Below are 17,923 nucleotides of genomic sequence, written 5' to 3'. Positions count from 1 at the left end.
TCATCAGAAGGTAAATAATTGGTTACCTGCCCAGGTATAAAAAGGTTGTTTTGGCCAATCAGCCTTTAGTAGCAATTAAGTCACAGCTGTAGCTTTAATGTGGGTCAGGCATTGAAGAAATACGTATCTGCAATTTCAGATGTGTGGACTCAGATCTGCTTTTAATAATAATTCTAAGTTTATATATATCATTAGAAGGCTATATATACACAACATTAAAACCATATTTTTCATTATTAAACTCTAAAGGCATCAACGAACGTTTTGAGGAGGTTATTAAGACCAGGTATAAGTAGATCTAATTGGCACTTATTTATCATGTAGAGCTGGCGTAGCTCAGTGGTAGAGACTCTGACTATGGTAGATTCTCACAGTGGGGGACCGGTTCGAATCCCATCTTGTCTCGTCAGAAAATTTGTTATTTAATTTTCAATGTCATTATATATTTATATTTTTTATATTTATACAGGGATCTATCACATTTTGACTAAATTATCAGAAAAAATTATTATCAGAAAAAATTAATAAAATAAAGTACATGAAATCAAATAAACTTTTTAACATTCTAGTCAAGAAGTCTTAATCTATACATTATGCTAGTAGCTGATTTTTCATTTTATCATTATTATATCTTTTAAACTATTAATTTTGTGTAGCTATGAATCAGTTATTATCAACGTAATAATTTCAGTAATAGAATTTGAAGGAACAATATACATTTCTATATTCATGAATTAATAGCCATAAATAATAATAATAATAATAATTAATTAAATCAAATAAAATAAATAAATAAATAAATGGAATAATAAAGGTGAATATAAGTATAAAAAATAATAATGAATAGTATACATACATATATATACACATATACACACACACACGTATGCATACATATACACATATATACACATAGAAATAATAATAATAATAAATTGGATAAATTGTAGGGGCAGTGTCTTTACTTTTCCTTTCCAGATCTACCTAATGAGGAGGAAACCCATATGTCAGCTGCCATGGGGAGGTAGAGGAAATAGTTACACACAGCGCAGTATATAGATGTATACAGGATATATAGTCACACACAGCGCAGTATATAGATGTATACAGGATATATAGGTCCTTATTCTAGTTCACTCTGACAAAATCCTTCTTAGATGGACAAAACCATGTGCACTGCAGGTGGGGCAGATGTAACTTGTGCAGAGAGAATTAGATTTTGGTGGGGTTTTACTTCAAAGTGAGATCTATATTGCAGTGTAAAAATAAAGCAGCCAGTATTTACCCTGCACAGAAACAAAATAACTCACCCAAATCTAATTCTCTCTGCACATTTTACATCTGCCCCCTGCAGTGCACATGGTTTTGTCCATCTAAGAAGGATTTTGTCAGAAAAAGTGAACTAGAATAAGGCCCATAGTCACACACAGCACAGTATATAGATGTATACAGGATATATAGTCACACACAGCGCAGTATATAGATGTATACAGGATATATAGTCACACACAGCGCAGTGTATATATGTATACAGGATATATAGTCACACACAGCGCAGAATATAGATGTATACAGGATATATAGTCACACACAGCACAGTATATACAGTATACAGGATATATAGTCACACACAGCGCAGTATATAGATGTATACAGGATATATAGTCACACACAGCGCAGTATATAGATGTATACAGGATATATAGTCACACACAGCGCAGTATATAGATGTATACAGGATACACAGCGCAGTATATAGATGTATACAGGATATATAGTCACACACAGCGCAGTATATAGATGTATACAGGATATATAGTCACACACAGCGCAGTATATAGATGTATACAGGATACACAGCGCAGTATATAGATGTATACAGGATATATAGTCACACACAGCGCAGTATATAGATGTATACAGGATATATAGTCACAAACAGCGCAGTATATAGATGTATACAGGATACATAGTCACACACAGCGCAGTATATAGATGTATACAGGATACATAGTCACACACAGCGCAGTATATAGATGTATACAGGATACACAGCGCAGTATATAGATGTATACAGGATATATAGTCACACACAGCGCAGTATATAGATGTATACAGGATATATAGTCAAACACAGCGCAGTATATAGATGTATACAGGATACATAGTCAAACACAGCGCAGTATATAGATATATACAGGATATATAGTCACACACAGCACAGTATATAGATATATACAGGATACATAGTCACACACAGCGCAGTATATAGATGTATACAGGATACATAGTCACACACAGCGCAGTATATAGATGTATACAGGATACATAGTCACACACAGCGCAGTATATAGATATATACAGGATATATAGTCACACACAGCGCAGTATATAGATATATACAGGATATATAGTCACACAGTGCAGTATATACAGCACAGTATATAGATATATACAGGATATATAGTCACACACAGCGCAGTATATAGATGTATACAGGATATATAGTCACACACAGCGCAGTATATAGATGTATACAGGATATATAGTCACACACAGCGCAGTATATAGATGTATACAGGATACATAGTCACACACAGCGCAGTATATAGATGTATACAGGATACATAGTCACACACAGCGCAGTATATAGATGTATACAGGATATATAATAACACACAGCGCAGTATATAGATGTATACAGGATATATAATAACACACAGCGCAGTGTATATAGTCACATATAGATGTATACAGGACACATAGTCACACACGGCGCAGTATATAGATGTATACAGGACACATAGTCACACACGGCGCAGTATATAGATGTATACAGGATACATAGTCACACACAGCGCAGTATATAGATGTATACAGGATACATAGTCACACACAGCGCAGTATATAGATGTATACAGGATATATAATAACACACAGCGCAGTATATAGATGTATACAGGATATATAATAACACACAGCGCAGTATATAGATGTATACAGGATACATAGTCACACAGCGCAGTATATAGATGTATACAGGACACAGTCACACACAGCGCAGTATATAGATGTATACAGGATACATAGTCACACACAGCGCAGTATATAGATGTATACAGGATACATAGTTACACACAGCACAGTATATATATATGTATACAGGATATATAGTTACACACAGCACAGTATATATATATATATGTATACAGGACACAGTCACACACAGTGCAGTATATAGATTTATACAGGATACATAGTTACACACAGCGCAGTATATAGATGTATACAGGATACATAGTCACACACAGCGCAGTATATAGATGTATACAGGATATATAGTCACACACAGGATATATAATCACACACAGCGCAGTATATAGATGTATACAGGATACATAGTCACACACAGCGCAGTATATAGATGTATACAGGATATATAGTCACACACAGCGCAGTATATAGATGTATACAGGATACATAGTCACACACAGCGCAGTATATAGATGTATACAGGATACATAGTCACACACAGCGCAGTATATAGATGTATACAGGATACATAGTCACACACAGCGCAGTATATAGATGTATACAGGACACATAGTCACACAGCGCAGTATATAGATGTATACAGGATATATAGTCACACACAGCGCAGTATATAGATGTATACAGGACACAGTCACACACAGCGCAGTGTATAGATGTATACAGGATATATAGTCACACAGCGCAGTATATAGATGTATACAGGACACAGTCACACACAGCGCAGTATATAGATGTATACAGGACACAGTCACACACAGCGCAGTATATAGATGTATACAGGATACATAATCACACACAGTGCAGTATATAGATGTATACAGGATATATAGTCACACACAGCGCAGTGTATAGATGTATACAGGATATATAGTCACACACAGCGCAGTGTATAGATGTATACAGGATATATAGTCACACACAGCGCAGTGTATAGATGTATACAGGATATATAGTCACACACAGCGCAGTGTATAGATGTATACAGGATATATAGTCACACACAGCGCAGTGTATAGATGTATACAGGATATATAGTCACACACAGCGCAGTATATAGATGTATACAGGATATATAGTCACACACAGCGCAGTATATAGATGTATACAGGATATATAGTCACACAGTGCAGTATATAGATGTATACAGGATACATAGTTACACACAGCACAGTATATAGATGTATACAGGATATATAGTCACACACAGCGCAGTGTATAGATGTATACAGGATACATAGTCACACACAGCGCAGTATATAGATGTATACAGGATACATAGTTACACACAGCACAGTATATAGATGTATACAGGATATATAGTCACACACAGCGCAGTATATAGATGTATACAGGATATATATAGTCACACACAGCGCAGTGTATAGATGTATACAGGATATATAGTCACACACAGCGCAGTATATAGATGTATACAGGATATATAGTCACACACAGCGCAGTATATAGATGTATACAGGATATATATAGTCACACACAGCGCAGTGTATAGATGTATACAGGATATATAGTCACACACAGCGCAGTATATAGATGTATACAGGACACATAGTCACACACAGCGCAGTATATAGATGTATACAGGACACATAGTCACACACAGCGCAGTATATAGATGTATACAGGACACAGTCACACACAGCGCAGTATATAGATGTATACAGGATATATAGTCACACACAGCGCAGTGTATAGATGTATACAGGATATATAGTCACACAGTGCAGTATATAGATGTATACAGGATACATAGTTACACACAGCACAGTATATAGATGTATACAGGATACATAGTCACACACAGCGCAGTATATAGATGTATACAGGATACATAGTTACACACAGCACAGTATATAGATGTATACAGGATATATAGTCACACACAGCGCAGTATATAGATGTATACAGGATATATAGTCACACACAGCGCAGTATATAGATGTATACAGGATATATAGTTACACAGCGCAGTATATAGATGTATACAGGATACATAGTCACACACAGCGCAGTATATAGATAGAACAGGACACATAGTCACACACAGCGCAGTATATAGATGTATACAGGATACATAGTCACACACAGCGCAGTATATAGATGTATACAGGATACATAGTCACACACAGCGCAGTATATAGATAGAACAGGACACATAGTCACACACAGCGCAGTATATAGATGTATACAGGATATATAGTCACACACAGCGCAGTGTATAGATGTATACAGGATATATAGTCACACACAGCGCAGTATATAGATGTATACAGGATATATAGTCACACACAGCGCAGTATATAGATGTATACAGGATATATATAGTCACACACAGCGCAGTATATAGATGTATACAGGACACATAGTCACACACAGCGCAGTATATAGATAGAACAGGACACATAGTTACACACAGCACAGTATATAGATGTATACAGGATACATAGTCACACACAGCGCAGTATATAGATGTATACAGGATACATAGTCACACACAGCGCAGTATATAGATAGAACAGGACACATAGTCACACACAGCGCAGTATATAGATGTATACAGGATATATAGTCACACACAGCGCAGTGTATAGATGTATACAGGATATATAGTCACACACAGCGCAGTATATAGATGTATACAGGATATATAGTCACACACAGCGCAGTATATAGATGTATACAGGATATATATAGTCACACACAGCGCAGTATATAGATGTATACAGGACACATAGTCACACACAGCGCAGTATATAGATGTATACAGGACACATAGTCACACACAGCGCAGTATATAGATGTATACAGGACACAGTCACACACAGCGCAGTATATAGATGTATACAGGACACATAGTCACACACAGCGCAGTATATAGATGTATACAGGATACATAGTCACACACAGCGCAGTATATAGATGTATACAGGATATATAGTTACACAGCGCAGTATATAGATAGAACAGGGATAACTACCGTGAAAGTCTCCAAACTGAATGACAGGAAGAAAGCTGCTGCTGCCGTGGAGGTCATGTGATCTGGTGGGCGGGGCAACAGCAGGTCACGTGACAACAAGTTTCACTTTAGCTATAGCAGCACCTGTCCTCATTCTACTGTGGTGACATCATTTCCTTCTACATGGTATCGCTGCTGCCTCTGACACAGTAATGCCGGCCACACACCATCCAACCATCCAACCACTGTACTGGATGGGAGCAAATGACAATGAGCAATTTCCTCACAAACCCAGAAAAATGGACAAAAACATTCAGTGAAATTATTTAAATCAACCAGATACAAGCACAGTACATTGTCTGAGCGACAGGTTTTGTCCGTTTCCAGATTCTCTGAGCAAATTACTGAATTACAAATGACATTTGGTCCAATCCAGCACCAGATTTTTATTCCATCCAAACATCTACATGGATGGTTGGATGAAAGTTGATCTGATGTGCGGCCATTTCACACTGTGCCGGGTGCCGCCGGACGGGAATATACCGCACAGCTTAAAAGCCGTGCCGTCAGGGCCGGTGCAAGCCCTGCAAGCTCATACCCTCCAACTGTACCGTTTTAGCCGGTACAGTACCGTTTTTTAATGGCCTGTACCGGCTAAAACCATCTGTACCGATTGTACCGATTTTTACCTGCACTGAAGTGCAGCGCTTGACAGACACCTTCAACTCTCTCTCAGCCGCGGGGACTCTGGGAATTGTAGTATAATACATACTACCATCTGTTCAGCCGGGAGCTTGAGGCCACCAAAAAGGACTGCAAATCCCGAGGTGCCCCACGGGGGAACGCGGCGGGCCCGCCTCCCCCTGCTCAGGGTGCTCAGGGATAGGCTGCAGCGGGACCAATGTCAGCCTGTGTGGAGTGTGCGCTGCGCAGGGACAAACAATGCAGCAGAAGAGGAACGGCGCTGGGCGGGGACGTGGGGCAGGGCAGGTGAGGTAATTTGCACATGTGACATGTGCTGCTGCTAATTATTGATTACATTTCTAACTAAACCCATGTGAGTGCGCTGCTGCTCCTGGCTCACAGCACTTCAGGGTGACATCACGCCGCATGATGGCGCCTCGTGTTACTAAGCAATGCAAACAGTGCAGCTGTCAGACAGGCGTGAGAGTAGAAGCCTTTATAAAGCACCAGGTATGGTTATTATTACCGAGTAACTATACAACAGGTATATAATGTGTACTTCCCCGGCCCCGGCCAGGTTTGTACCCTCCAACTGACTGTACCATTAAAGTATAGGAAAGGGGGCTTGACCACGCCCCCTTTTCCAGCGACCACGCCCCCTTTGTGATTGTGTACCGATTTCTCCCCCTCAGATGTTGGAGGGTATGCAAGCTCCCTAGGCGACCCCCAAATCGCCCACCCCCCCTCCTCCGCCCGCCCGACAGGGGGGGGGGGGGTTGCCTAGCGGGCACCAGACCCGCCACGCTCTGATACTGCAGAGCAGGGGCTGGCTGGCAACTTTCACCCTGGGGGGCAAAACAAGCAAGTGGTCCATCACCATCGCCATCATTTCACCACCCTACCCTCTTCCCTCTAGTATGCAGCCAGGATTAAACAATCCCCCCCCCACACACACACACACACACACAAATACAACAGAAAAGGGGAAAGTACCCGCGCGTTACAAAAATTTACACTGTAATGCCCATTACATATAACGCCACACACCATAATGCCCATTACACATAATGCCACACACCGTAATGCCCATTACACATAATGCCACACACCATAATGCCCATTACACATAATGCCACACACCATAATGCCCATTACACATAAAGCCATCACTGTAATGCTAATTAAACATAATGCCACACACCGTAATGCCACACCGTAATGCCCACTACACATAATGCCAACACCGTAATGCCCAGTACACATAATGTCACACACCGTAATGCCAATTACACATAATGCCCATTACACATAAAGCCATCACTGTAATGCCCACTACACATAATGCCACACACCGTAATGCCCACTACACATAATGCCAACACCGTAATGCTCACTACACATAATGCCACACACCGTAATGCCCACTACACATAATGCCAACACCGTAATACCCAGTACACATAATGTCACACACCGTAATGCCAATTACACATAATGCCCATTACACATAAAGCCATCACTGTAATGCCCACTACACATAATGCCAACACAGTAATGCTCATTACACATAATGCTAACACCGTAATGCTCACTACACATAATGCCACACACCGTAATGCCCACTACACATAATGCCAACACCGTAATACCCAGTACACATAATGTCACACACCGTAATGCCAATTACACATAATGCCCATTACACATAAAGCCATCACTGTAATGCTAATTAAACATAATGCCACACACCGTAATGCCCATTACACATAAAGCCATCACTGTAATGCCCACTACACATAATGCCACACACCGTAATGCCCACTACACATAATGCCAACACAGTAATGCTCATTACACATAATGCTAACACCGTAATGCCCATTACACATAATAATGGCAATTACATATTATACCATATAACTGCTGCTTACCTACATGTTCATTGTCAGAAGTATATGACTTGTTGCCAGGGGTTACATGCTTCTTGGCAGGTGTTTCGTTCTTGTTGCCATGGGGATTTTTTGGCAGGGGGGGGCCAGGGTACATGCTCATCGCCAAGGGGTTCTATTTAAATAGCGCGCCAGCGCTACCCGAATCCGCACTTCCGGGTAGCGCTGGCCACGCTGTTGTCTTCTGACAGACACTAGAGGTATGGCAGTACCTCTAGTGTCGGTCTCCTATAAGGCGGCGGCCATTTTTGGAGAGGCCGTCGCCTTACATTTCTGCGGCCAGGAGGAAGCCGGGGATGCTGGAGTGCAACACGGAGGTGGCGGGCGGCTGCAGAGGTGACGGCTGGGTTGCGGCAGCATGTGCAAGATGCACACAGCGGCCCAGCCTGCACCTAGTCACACCGGCCTGGGGGGCATGTGCCACCCTGCCCCCCGGCCCAGACCGCGCCTGTTGCAGAGGGGACTGACGAGACCAGGAAGAAAGCTGCTGCACCAGCAGCAGCTGGCAAGTACAGGATACCCAGCCGGGGGGAAGGGGGATTGCGGGCACAGTAGTGGGGGAGGGGGGGGTGTGCGGGCGGGGGGGTCACCTGGGGCACTCTGCGGCTGAGCAGCAGGGGGGGCAGCACATTGCTGCTGTCCCGCAATGGCGAGCTCCATGCAGGGAGGGGGGGGGGGGGGCGGGGGGCCTACGGACTCACCTGGCAGCTCCCTGCTTGGTTGAATTCCTGGCTGGGTGTCCCGCATGCTGCTGCAGCTTTTTTCCTGGTCTCCTCAGCGGCTCAGTACCGCCCTCCAGTGGCAAATGCCTAGACCTGCCTAGTGGTGGCGCCGGCCCTGCGTGCCGTCCCTGCAGTGTGTAATGAGCTGCTAGTTGTCCATTCATACCACTGCATCTTACCACTGCAGCGGGCGGCTGCTGTGCTGTGGCCATTCCGTCCTGTCTGTTTAGTGTGGTGTGGAAGGCAATGGGCACCTTCACACTCCACGGTAACTGCCAGATAATAAAGCCCACCCCCATGTGAGGAGAGGGGCGGGCGTACAGGAAGCCAGACTGGACATGCCAGTCAAACTGTTTTAACCTGCCCCCATGTGATGAGAGGGGCGGGGCTTCAGGAACTCAGGCTGGACATGCCAGTCAAACTGTTTAAATCCGCCTCCATGTGATGAGGGGTGGGGCTAGGGTAACGCGGGCTTGTTTGACTGCACACAAGGGTGACAACTTCTGTGACCAGAATGTGTGACATTTATGTGGATGTTGAGAAAATGATTTGTCTAGTTGAAACCCATATCTCCCAACTTTCCGGCTGCAGAAATAGGGACAAAAAGGGGGCGTTTTCGGCCGCGAATAGTCTATTCTGTCAAATTGGGGGGGCTCCGAACTCCCCCCCCCCCCCCCCGCAGCGGGACACCTCCGGCCGCGGGTGGGACAGCGGGACAGGACCCGGTAATCGGGACTGTCCCGCTGAAATCGGGATTGTTGGGAGGTATGGAAACCAGACCAGTGTTATGGGATAAATCCCTTGAAATCTACAAGGATGGAAATGCCACTAGAAAAGCCTGGCAAGAAGTGTGCGTGAATTTAAAAGAAGATTTAATGAGCTTGCAGACATAGATAAAGATGTGTTTGGTTATCAATTGTATTCATGTTTTTTTTTTTGTTTGTCCCCTAGAAAGTTTTCTATATCCAGGATTATGTGGCCCATAATGGTGGCAGTATTAGGTGCGCAACAAGGGCGGGGGCGTATTCAACTCCCCACCACCTCCCCCGCACTTGCCATTTACACCTCACTTTGTTTTCCCAGCAAGGTGGTAATGGCGATTGTGGCCGTGAAAACGGCGAGGTTTGCCACCATATGAGGGCGAGGATACCCCCGAAACATAGATTAAAAGAAGGGGGCAGGATGGCAAGGATGGCTTTTCCTCACTATAAACAAGCCATCCTCGCCATCCAAATACCCCTTGCCAGTCGCAAGCCCCCGCATTGAATAACCAATGAAGAAGAATATACCCTGTGACCTATTTCCACATTTGCCTATTGTTGCAGGCCTCTAAGTTATATTGCAATATACTAAGTATGTCCTGAAGGTATCAGGTGGGCCCACAGCAGGAATCTATGATCCCTGCTGCCATCCCTCCTGGCCTGGGATACGCTCATTGGGTCACCACCAAGTAGGTCGACACCACTAGGTCGACATGCAGATACGTTGACACGAGTTTTGGTTGACATGACTTTAGGTTGACATTCAGTAAGGTTGACAAGACTTTAGGTCAACATGGGTTAGGTCGACAGGGTCATTAGGTGGACAGGGTCATTAGGTAGACATGGGTCATTAGGTGGACATAGGTCATTAGGTGGACATGGGTCATTAGGTGGACAGGGTCATTAGGTGGACATGGTCATTAGGTGGACTGGGTCATTAGGTAGACATCAGTCATTAGGTGGACAGGTTCATTAGGTGGACAGGGTCATTAGATGGACAGGGTCATTAGGTGGACAGGGTCATTAGGTGGACATGGGTCATTAGGTGGACATCAGTCATTAGGTGGACAGGGTCATTAGGTGGACATCAGTCATTAGGTGGACAGGTTCATTAGGTGGACAGGGTCATTAGATGGACAGGGTCATTAGGTGGACAGGGTCATTAGGTGGTCATGGGTCATTAGGTGGACAGGGTCATTAGGTGGACATGGGTCATTAGGTGGACAGGGTCATTAGGTGGACATGGGTCATTAGGTGGACATGGGTCATTAGGTGGAGGGTCATTAGGTGGACAGGGTCATTAGGTGGACATGGGTCATTAGGTGGACAGGGTCATTAGGTGGACATGGGTCATTAGTTGGACATGGGTCATTAGGTGGACAGGGTCATTAGGTGGACAGGGTCATTAGGTGGACATGGGTCATTAGGTGGACAGGGTCATTAGGTGGACAGGGTCATTAGGTGGAGGGTCATTAGGTGGACATGGGTCATTAGGTGGACAGGGTCATTAGGTGGACATCGGTCATTAGGTGGACAGGGTCATTAGGTGGACATGGGTCATTAGGTGGACAGGGTCATTAGGTAGACATTGGTCATTAGGCGGAGGGTCATTAGGTGGACATGGGTCATTAGGTGGACAGGGTCATTAGGTGGACATCGGTCATTAGGTGGACATGGGTCATTAGGTGGACAGGGTCATTAGGTGGACATCGGTCATTAGGTGGACAGGGTCATTAGGTGGACAGGGTCATTAGGTGGACATGGGTCATTAGGTGGTCATGGGTCATTAGGTGGACAGGGTCATTAGGTGGACAGGGTCATTAGGTAGACATGGGTCATTAGGTGGACATGGGTCATTAGGTGGACAGGGTCATTAGGTGGACATGGGTCATTAGGTGGACATGGGTCATTAGGTGGAGAGGGTCATTAGGTGGAGAGGGTCATTAGGTAGACATGGGTCATTAGGTGGACATGGGTCATTAGGTGGACAGGGTCATTAGGTGGACAGGGTCATTAGGTAGACATCGGTCATTAGGTGGACAGGGTCATTAGGTGGACATGGGTCATTAGGTGGACAGGGTCATTAGGTGGACAGGGTCATTAGGTGGACATGGGTCATTAGGTGGACAGGGTCATTAGGTGGACAGGGTCATTAGGTGGACAGGGTCATTAGGTGGACATGGGTCATTAGGTGGACATCGGTCATTAGGTGGACAGGGTCATTAGGTGGACAGGGTCATTAGGTGGACAGGGTCATTAGGTGGACATGGGTCATTAGGTAGACAGGGTCATTAGGTGGACAGGGTCATTAGGTGGACATGGGTCATTAGGTGGACAGGGTCATTAGGTGGACAGGGTCATTAGGTGGACTGGGTCATTAGGTGGACTGGGTCATTAGGTGGACATGGGTCATTAGGTGGACATGGGTCATTAGGTGGACAGGGTCATTAGGTGGACATCGGTCATTAGGTGGACAGGGTCATTAGGTGGACATGGGTCATTAGGTGGACATGGGTCATTAGGTGGACAGGGTCATTAGGTGGACACGGTCATTAGGTGGACATGGGTCATTAGGTGGACATGGGTCATTAGGTGGACAGGGTCATTAGGTGGACAGGGTCATTAGGTGGACATGGGTCATTAGGTGGACAGGGTCATTAGGTGGACAGGGTCATTAGGTGGACATGGGTCATTAGGTGGACAGGGTCATTAGGTGGACATGGGTCATTAGGTGGACAGGGTCATTAGGTGGACAGGGTCATTAGGTGGACATGGGTCATTAGGTGGACACGGTCATTAGGTGGACATGGGTCATTAGGTGGACAGGGTCATTAGGTGGACAGGGTCATTAGGTGGACAGGGTCATTAGGTGGACATGGGTCATTAGGTGGACAGGGTCATTAGGTGGACAGGGTCATTAGGTGGACATGGGTCATTAGGTGGACAGGGTCATTAGGTGGACATGGGTCATTAGGTGGACAGGGTCATTAGGTGGACAGGGTCATTAGGTGGACGTGGGTCATTAGGTGGACAGGGTCATTAGGTGGACAGGGTCATTAGGTGGACATGGGTCATTAGGTGGACAGGGTCATTAGGTGGACAGGGTCATTAGGTGGACAGGGTCATTAGGTGGACATGGGTCATTAAGTGGACAGGGTCATTAGGTGGACATGGGTCATTAGGTGGACAGGGTCATTAGGTGGACAGGGTCATTAGGTGGACATGGGTCATTAGGTGGACATGGGTCATTAGGTGGACAGGGTCATTAGGTGGACAGGGTCATTAGGTGGACATGGGTCATAAGGTGGACAGGGTCATTAGGTGGACATTGGTCATTAGGTGGACAGGGTCATTAGGTGGACAGGGTCATTATGTGGACAGAGTCATTAGGTGGACATGGGTCATTAGGTCGAAATGTGGATTTTTTACTGTTTTGTTGAGCCAACATGTGGCGACAGGCGGTATTTCATGCCCTACCATCCTCTAGGGCATTGTGGGAGAATAAAATAGTGCCCGAAGCATGGCTAGCGATGCGAGGGGACGTGGTGGTACGTTTCGGTCTCCATGTCGACACAACATGCACCAACATGTGTTATTTCATGCTCTACCATCCACTAGGACCTAAGGTTCAAAAACTTTACCAAAACTATGTTGACTTTTTCACCGTTGACCTAACTCATGTTGACCTAATGACCCTGTTGACCTAACACATGTTGACCTTCCTGCATGTCCACCTAACATATGTCGACCTAAATGCATGTCAACCTAATGTTGCAGACCGGTACTTGTTTCCTATCTGGGCGCCCAGGTTTTCTACGTACGGCACCGTAGAGAAATCTGATCGCATCGCATCGTACACATACACGATATTGAACGATGCGATGCGATGCGATCCGATTTCCCATAGGAAACAATGTTAAATGGCTCAATTTAGCCAAATTATCATAGGAACAATAGCAAATGGGCCAAAAACACCCCTGAACATTGAAATGTCCCCCCAAAAGTAGTTGACGCCACCCCGCCATCAACGTGAACCCGAAGCGTGGCGAGCGCAGCGAGCCCGCGAGGGGCGGCGGTACGCGTCCTCCGACCTTTTCATGCCCTACTATCCACTAGGGCGTGGAGTGAGAATAGAATAGTGTGGCGAGCGCAGCGAGCCACCGAGCCCGAAGCGTGGCGAGCGCAGCGAGCCCCGCGAGGGGACGCGGATACCTTCACAGGTAAACGCGTCCCTTTGCGGGCTTCCCAGGTGTCCGCGTCGCCATGGACACCTGGGAAGCCCGCGAGGGGACGCGTATACCTGTGAAGGTATCCGCGTCCCCTCGCGGGGCTCGCTGCGCTCGCCACGCTTCGGGCTCGGTGGCTCGCTGCGCTCGCCACACTATTCTATTCTCACTCCACGCCCTAGTGGATAGTAGGGCATGAAAAGGTCGGAGGACGCGTACCGCCGCCCCTCGCGGGCTCGCTGCGCTCGCCACGCTTCGGGTTCACGTTGATGGCGGGGTGGCGTCAACTACTTTTGGGGGGACATTTCAATGTTCAGGGGTGTTTTTGGCCCATTTACTATCGTTCCTATGATAATTTGGCTAAATTGAGCCATTTAACATTGTTTCCTATGGGAAATCGGATCGCATCGCATCGCATCGCATCGCATCGTTCAATATCGTGTATGTGTACGATGCGATGCGATCAGATTTCTCTACGGAGAATAGCATGGTGCGCAATTAACTTAGTGGGCGCCCAGATAGGAAACAAGTACCTGCAGACCTAATGACTGTTTAACAACTTGCTGGTGACCAACTGATCCACAGTCCCTGCACCACCGCCAGCCGCATTCCCTAGAGCAGGGGTGGGGAACCTACGGCCCGCGGGCCGGATACGGCCCCCGCACCCAGTATGTCCGGCCCGCCCGCCTGCCTATATTACTGCCGCCCGCCTATATTACAGAAGTATCATCCGCCCGGCCGCCTATATTTCAGACCAGCCGCCGGGGATGGCTGCTGCTGCTGCCGCCGGGGAGATGTGCATAAGACGCGCCCGACAATCACTGCCGGCGCATCCCCTCCACAGCCACTGTGATTGGCGGGCGCGTCTTCTACACATCTCCCCGGCGGCAGCAGTAGCAGCCATCCCCGACGCCTGGTATGTAATATAGGAGGGAGGGAGGGAGGGCGGGCGGGCGGATGATAATACATCAGTAATGTAGGCGGGCGGGCGGGCGGGCAGCTGATTAATCGGTAATATAGCCGGGCGGGTGGCGGGGGAGATGTGCAGAAGACACGCCCGTCAATGCTGCTTCTCTCACCCTCCCTTCCCCAGTGACTGACACATCCAGGGGTTGTCATTTACCCCTGGATTCACCCCCAAACAGGTTAATGTGATTATATCTGATTATCATAATCAGACATAATCACATTAACCTGTTTGGGGGTGACACCCCCCCCTTCCTCCACACTGTCACTTTTTATGGTGTCTCTGCGCACATGTATATGTCGCTGCCCGTGTGTATAATGCCCACATGTATATGCCGCTGCCCGTGTGTATAATGCCCACATGTATATGCCGCTGCCCTGTGTATAATGCCCACATGTATATGCCGCTGCCCGTATGTATAATGCCCACATGTATATGCCGCTGCCCGTGTGTATAATGCCCACATGTATATGCCGCTGCCCGTGTGTATAATGCCCACATGTATATGCCGCTGTCAGTGTGTATAATGCCCACATGTATATGCCGCTGTCAGTGTGTATAATGCCCACATGTATATGCCGCTGCCCTGTGTATAATGCCCACATGTATATGCCGCTGCCCTGTGTATAATGCCCACACGTATATGCCGCTGTCAGTGTGTATAATGCCCACATGTATATGCCGCTGCCCGTGTGTATAATGCCCACATGTATATGCCGCTGTCAGTGTGTATAATGCCCACATGTATATGCCGCTGTCAGTGTGTATAATGCCCACATGTATATGCCGCTGCCCTGTGTATAATGCCCACATGTATATGCCGCTGCCCTGTGTATAATGCCCACATGTATATGCCGCTGTCAGTGTGTATAATGCCCACATGTATATGCCGCTGTCAGTGTGTATAATGCCCACATGTATATGCCGCTGTCAGTGTGTATAACAATAAGAAAAAAGCCAAACCTAAACTAGCTTTCATCACAAAATACAACAATCAACATAAAGAAATAGAAAAGGCATTAAAAAAACACTGGCACATCTTAACTAACGACCCGCTGTTAAAAAACCATATTGGAGACAAACCCACGTTTATTTACAGGAGGGCAGAAAACCTAAAATCCAAAATAGTAAGAAGTGCAAACCCCGAACAAAGAGATGGGAAAATTAAAACTAAGGGTTTCCATAGGTGCGGCATGTGTCCTATGTGCAAGACACACAAGAATACCCCCACTAAGGTAACAGAATTCACAGCCACAGCCAATGGATCCGTCTTCAAAATCCAAGAATTTATTACCTGTAATAGTAAAAATTGCATATATGTAATTGAATGCTCATGTGGCCTCCAATATGTGGGCAAAACAGGTAGAACTCTGAGAGAGAGATGGGCCGAACATGCCCGGAACATCAAAAAAGGCATGACAGGCCATCTCCTCTCAGAACACTTCAAAAACAAACATACCTGTTCCACACAAGAAATAACCAAAGTGATTGGTATTAAGAAAGTAGTGGGAAATTGGCGTGAAAAAGGATGTGACGTAACACTTGCTCAAAATGAAATGAAATATATCTATAATATGAAAACCTTAACACCTAACGGCCTAAATGGCGATTTCGAGGTCAAATGGTTCCTTTAATCACCAAAAAGAAGCCTCAGCGAGATATCCAAATAAACCCTTTTTTTTGTTTATATATGAAAAAGAAATCCCCTTTTTCATATTAAAAGATCCAGACAGAATCCCTGTTTTTCTGACCTGTGCTGATATACACAAAAGAAATGGCCGTGCGTTTCACTATACACTAATAGAGAAGAGGTATCGTCATGACAACGTCCATTCCGGCAAACATGGCCGTGCGTGTCACTATCAAAGAAAGGATTAACACATCATCTAAAATGGCGGTGCGTGTCACCGTCCTATAAGCTAAAACTAAGCTTCCGACAACAATAAGGCCGTGCGTTCCACGGCGTGCTCCGTTTTCCAGCAAATATGGCTGTGCGTGTCAATATTGAAGGAAGTAAGAACGCATTATCCAAAATGGCGGTGCGTGTCACCGTCCGATAAGCTAAAACTAAGCTCTCATACCAACCAATATGGCCGTGCGTTCCACGGCGCGCTCCGACTTCCGGGTATACGCATACCGGAAGCGGGGTTTTAATACGCAAAGCACGCTTTAGAACCTTATATGCCAATACCCCCACGGGCATTTATAATATCAAACTGGGAAGGAGCCCCCGTGGGGCAGGCGAGATACAGGTTACAGGGCGGTATGCCCATAGATGGACTTCCGGTCCTCATTTCCGTTTTCTTAATTGACATGTTTGTCTAGATTAGGAAATAATGTGCTTTTTAAGATATGTATATATTCATGGAATATGTCTATTTATAACATGTATTATGACACCAACGTTTTAGAAATTTGATGTATTACGAATGAATCCCTACCTCCCACACCCACCTATGACAAGGGGGAAGGGGAGGATACCTAGGGTATTTAAACCTTGTTTGGACTCACATACAGCACCACCTTGATAAAGACCTGAGGGTCGAAACACGTCGGTGCGGTGCTGCTGTTTTTAAGGTATATCCA

The 17,923-nt window shown here is 45.6% G+C and overlaps 1 protein-coding gene across 1 annotated transcript in view; it reads right to left on the bottom strand.

Moving 5' to 3' along the window:
- LOC146079840 (sphingomyelin phosphodiesterase 5-like) overlaps positions 1-6,121 on the bottom strand; it is a 133,851-nt gene extending 127,730 nt beyond the window's left edge. Inside the window, exon 1 of the mRNA XM_083186478.1 lies at positions 6,050-6,121. The gene's annotated coding sequence lies outside the window, so the exon portion shown is untranslated. The remainder of the gene's footprint in view (positions 1-6,049) is intronic.
- Between the last annotated feature and the right edge of the window lie 11,802 nt (positions 6,122-17,923).

This window comes from Crinia signifera, chromosome 5 (assembly GCF_055691185.1).
Source record: "Crinia signifera chromosome 5, ASM5569118v1, whole genome shotgun sequence".
NCBI classification, from domain to species: Eukaryota; Metazoa; Chordata; class Amphibia; order Anura; family Myobatrachidae; genus Crinia; species Crinia signifera.
Note: the sequence above shows the minus strand (reverse complement) of the source record. Positions and strands in the feature narration are given on the sequence as shown.